The sequence below is a fragment of the Vombatus ursinus genome, unplaced genomic scaffold (assembly GCF_900497805.2).
Source record: "Vombatus ursinus unplaced genomic scaffold, bare-nosed wombat genome assembly UNPS02014772.1, whole genome shotgun sequence".
Lineage (NCBI taxonomy): Eukaryota > Metazoa > Chordata > Mammalia > Diprotodontia > Vombatidae > Vombatus > Vombatus ursinus.
In genome coordinates, this window is record NW_020954550.1 from 35934081 (window position 1) to 35939381 (window position 5301).

Here is a 5301-nt window from a genome sequence, read left to right on the forward strand (position 1 = left end):
AGCAGGCAAGGGTCATCCTAGAAGGGAAAAGGTGGAACCTAGGCTGAAGATGAGAGGAGAAAAAATAAAATCCAAGGGCCAGCCTGACTGGTTAATAGAGTCATTGATGTCCAGGGGACTGAGATGAAAGATGGTTTGGTTGGTTGTTAGCTAGAGTTCAAAACCAAGGGGATTTGTTGGATATTATCAAGGCAAAGTGTAAGGAGCTCAGGGGACTAACACCCAGGGGGTCTGAAAAGTCTTAGTGCATTTTTAAGCTATTTAAGCTTTTAAAAATATAATAAAGCCTAAATAGCTTTAACAGCTTAAAAATGCACTAAGACCATTGGGACATCCTGGATATCCCTGCCATCTTCTAAAAGGATTTGAAATAAGATAAAGAAGAGACATAAAACAGACATTTGCAATTCTATTCTTCAGGGGATCTGTGATTTCACCTATGTGGGCTATCCCTTAATGACTACAGGTTGCAAACTGACCACATCTTCTTATCCTATGTAATTATTGTCTATGCCTTACAGCAAGTCTTTCATAGAAGATCTCCCCAATATGCTGGAAGACTTCCCCAGGACTTTTTACTTTTCTTTGGCTTCTAGGATAAAATGTAGATTTTCCCTGTTTTCCCCCAAGACTGACTGGATTCTTTTTCCAACCTCACATATCCTGAAGATATCTTTTACTCTCATGTGGTAATATGTTACATCCCACTATCATCCACTTTATCTCTCCTCTCTCTGTTACTTTTTGGTTGACCTGTCATTTGGAGATAATAGTGTTTCATGGTTTGCAGCTCTATAGCATCACTGAGAAAATATTGACATTTAAAAAGATGGTCTTTGCCAGTTAGGCGCTGATTTGCAGTAATTGAAAACCTTGTTCAATTTCCCAAATGACTTCTCAACTGATCTTTTCCTTTTCAACTCTGGGCACAACTCACTATCTATCTGTTGCATCGACTGTTGGCTGGTCATCCATTTAGAGGTCTTAGTTTGGGCAATATTCATTCTTCATCCACTTGTTTTATATTAGGCATATCTTTTTTTGAATGACTGTTGATCTCATCAAGGAGTTCCTACATTGTTCTTAAATGCTGTTCAATGAGCATAACTTTATCCGTAAATGAGATCATCTAGAGAAAGTAGTCATCCATAAGGAACTGCTTTTCCATTTGCATTCTAAATGGGAAGTGCTCTACGATGGGAGCTCATCTGCCTCTTTCATGCTTCATTTGATATTGATAGTCAGAGGATCATTGAACAAAGTTGTCTATCTCTATAGCTTCATCTTTCAAGGAATATTCTTTGATCTTGTCATATACATAGGAAGCATTTTGTGGAGCAATCTTTAATGTTATATTTTGCCTTAATGGATGAAATGCTTTTATGTATTTAAGAAACAATAAAATACAATGAGATCTTATATATTCTATACCTCTCAATCAGTTGTGTGACTATGAAGACGTTTCATTGTAAAAAAAATTCTGGAGAAAGTCTGCTTTTCCTTGTTTATACTTTCATCACAGATGATTAATATGTATCATTAATCTGTGAACTCCCCATCAGAATAAGATCCATTGGAGAGCAGGACTGTCTTTTATCCTTTTTTTGTACTCCCAGGATTTAGCACAGGGCCTGCAACATAGTACGAACTTAACATATGATTGTTGAGTCCAAACTATGCTCTTCAGAGAGTTGTGGGAAGGAGGATGAATAATGGTGCTGGTCTAACATCAGAACGTTATTGGACACTAACTTGGCTAAATATTTAAGATGACAACAGTATCAAAGACTACTTTGATTTGATTTGAACCTGCAAGAGATGGAAGAGGAAAAGTAGAAGGTGATTTGAGTCAAATTTCTAAATAATATTCAAGCAGAGATTTAGCTTCTTACACAAAGATTAAATATTGACAAACTGCTCAGGATGTTCCTAAAGAGGTTCACAACCATGATTCAGGAGAAAACTAGAAGAAAAAGAAAATTGCTGCAACAACAAGAAAAAAAATGATTGTCCAACTAAAGAGCCCACAACATAACTGCCTGTGTCTAAGAAACCTCAGTTAGATAAGATGCCTTAAGCAAACCTGGATGCAAATCATCTAATAGACGACGATAATGATTTTAAGAAAGTGATGATGATGATTATATCACAATTCTACTGACAGATCTAGAAAAAATTAAGAGTTTAAGAGCAATCCCAAAATCAAAATTATCTCTTGGAATCTCCAATGAAAACTATTCTAAGTAGAAACCCTCTCCTTAACCTCATTGGCCCATCTCAGCCTCAGGTCAGCTTTGAAGTAAAGAGAAGGTGGGATGATAATATTGCCTTTAAGAACCATAGGTAAGTGGGGGAAAGAAAGGGAATTTGTAAACAATACCTTTAGATCAGAATTTCACAAAAAAGTTCATAAAGAAACATATCAGCTAGTATAGTTCTATGAACTTAATTATTAAAAATCCTTCTGGCTTCAGCTTGGTCAGGATTTTCTTCCATTGTACTTGATGGCTCATAGATTCCCAGCATTTTAAATTTCAAATGACTTTTTTTTTTGTCAGTGATACTTTATTTAATAATAGCATCTTAGATCTAGGAATTAGATTTTTTTTAACAGTTTTGATTTATCATTTAATAAACCAGTGTGTGTTCTGGGAGGGAAAAATGCATGTTGATTTCATAGTTCATTTTTTTTTTTGTGGTCTAATCATTCAGGATTTTAATTTGTAATTACATAAGAAGATTGACTAAATTTTCTATACCCTTTGCCTTAGGAATACCACACTAGGCATATATCCCCAAAAAACAAAGACAGACACAAATGCCCATATATTTCAAAATGTGAATAATAGCTCTCAATGTTGTAATGTATCCCAGGGCCCCTCCTTCTGATCGGGGGCTGGAGGACTCCTTCCAAAACTTCCAATTAAAGAGGGTTCCCAGAGCAGTCAGCTCTTCATTTCTCACTAGGCTGAATTTCTCTGAGTTCATGCTCTTATGCCTCTATGCTAACTAAGTACCTCCTCCTCTTCCACACTCTCCTTTTCTGTGTTGTCTTCCTCATTAGAATGTCAACTCCTTGAGGGCAAGAAATGCCTTTCTTTCTCTTGCATTTTTATTTCCAACAATGAACACAGTGCCGGGCACATTGAGAGCACTCAACACATGTTTCTTTATAGACTTATTGACTAAGAAGCTGGAGAGGGATCCTTGGTTGGTTGCTGGGTTGTCCTTTGTTCTCAAAGAGGACCAAACTGACATCACTCTGCTAGAGCTAAGTTTCAATGTGACTGACTGTGGCTGATCAAACCAATGTGAGCTCAGAATGTTCTACCACTGGTCGGGCACAAATAGTCCATGTGAACATTTGGGTGGATTCTCTAAATTTGTGCACCTTGCATTTCTTTTGAGCTCATTCATTTCTGCTTTGCTCGTAGAGCACAGCTCCTTCTCTGATGTGGGCATACCATGCTGAGTGGTCCTGTGCCAGTGTCTCCCATGTGACACAATCAATTCCAAAGTCCTTAAAAGAGACCTTGAAAGTGTCCTTGTTTTTTTTTTCTTATTTTCTTATTTTATTTATTTTTTTGTTTTCAACATTTACTTCCACAAGATTTTGAGTTCCAAATTTTCACCCCATCTTGCCCCTCCCCCTACCCCAAGATGGCATGCATTCTGAATACCCCTTCCCCTAGTCTGCCTTCCCTTCTATCTCTCCCCCACTTCTCTCATCCCCTTCCCCTTCAATTTTTCTGTAGGGCAGGATGGATTTCTGTACCCCATTTCCTGTATTTATTTCCCAGTTGCATGTGAAAACATTTTTTTGAACATGTGTTTTTAAAACTTTGGGTTCCAAATTTTCTCCCTTCCTCCCTCCCCACCCACCCTCATTGATAAGGCAAACAACTAAATATAGGTTATATATGTGCAGATATGCAAAACACTTCCATAGTAGACATGCTGTGAAAAACTAACTGTATTTCCCTTAATCCTATCCCGCCCATCCATTTATTCTATTCTTTCCTTTGACCCTGTCCCTCCTCAGAAGTATTTGCTTCTGATTACTCCCTTTCCCAATGTACCCTCCTCTCTATTGTTCCCCTACTCTCTTGTCCCCTTCCCCCCCTATTTTCCTGTAGGGTAAGACAGATTTCCACACCCAATTGAGTGTGTATGTTATTCTCTCCTTAAGTCAAATCCTATGAGAATAAGATTCACTCATTCCCTCTCACCTTCCCCCATTTCCCCTCCATGGGAAGAGCCTTTTCTTTTCTGTTTTTTTTTGGTGGGATAATTTACCCCATTCTACCTCTCCCTTTCTCCTTCTCCTAGTATATTCCTGTCTCACCCCTTAATTTTATTCTCCAGATATGACCCTTTTATTTTCAACTCATCCTGTGCCCTCTATCTATTTAACTATATCTATATAAACATACATATAACTTTTCCCCCTTCAATTACCCTAATACTGACAAAGGTCTCATGAGTTACAAATATCATCTTTCCATGCAGGAATGTAAACAGTTCAACCTTAATAAGTCTCTTATGATTTTCTCTTTCCTGTTTACCTTTTCATGTTCCACTCAAGTCTTGTATTTGAAAATCAAATTTTCTATTCAATTCTGGTCTTTTCATCAAGAATGATTGAAAGTCCTCTATTTCATTGAATGACCATTTTTTTCCCCTGCAGGATTATACTTAGTTTTGCTGGGTAGGTGATTCTTGGTTGTAATCCTATCTCCTTTGCCCTCCGGAATATTATATTCCATGCCCTCAAGCAGCTAAATCTTGTGTCATCCTGATTGTGTTTCCACAATACTTGAATTGTTTCTTTCTGTCTGCTTGTAATATTTTCTCCTTGACCTGGGAACTCTGGAATTTGGCTACAATATTCCTAGGAGTTTTCCTTTGGGGATCTCTTTTGGGAGGAGATCAGTGGATTCTTTCAATTTCTATTTTGCCCTCTGGTTCTAAAATATCAGGACAGTTTTCTTTGATAATTTCTTGAAAGATGATGTCTAGGCTCTTTTTTTGATCATGGCTTTCAGATAGTCCAATAATTTTCAAATTCTCTCTCCTGGATCTATTTTCCAGGTCAGTTGTTTTTCCAATGAGATATTTCACATTGTTTTCTAATTTTTCATTCTTTTGGATTTGTTTCACAGTGTCTTGATTTCTCATAAAGTCACTAGCTTCCAATTGCTCTATTCTAATTTTTAAGGAAGTATTTTCTTCAGTAATCTTTTGGACTTCCTTTTCCATTTGGCCAATTTTGCTTTTTAGGGTATTCTTCTCCTCATTGGC

The 5301-nt window shown here is 37.2% G+C and overlaps 1 pseudogene; it reads left to right on the plus strand.

Moving 5' to 3' along the window:
* The first annotated feature begins 1769 nt into the window (after positions 1-1769).
* On the plus strand, positions 1770-2435 carry LOC114044144 (annotated as a pseudogene).
* The last annotated feature ends 2866 nt before the right edge of the window (positions 2436-5301 follow it).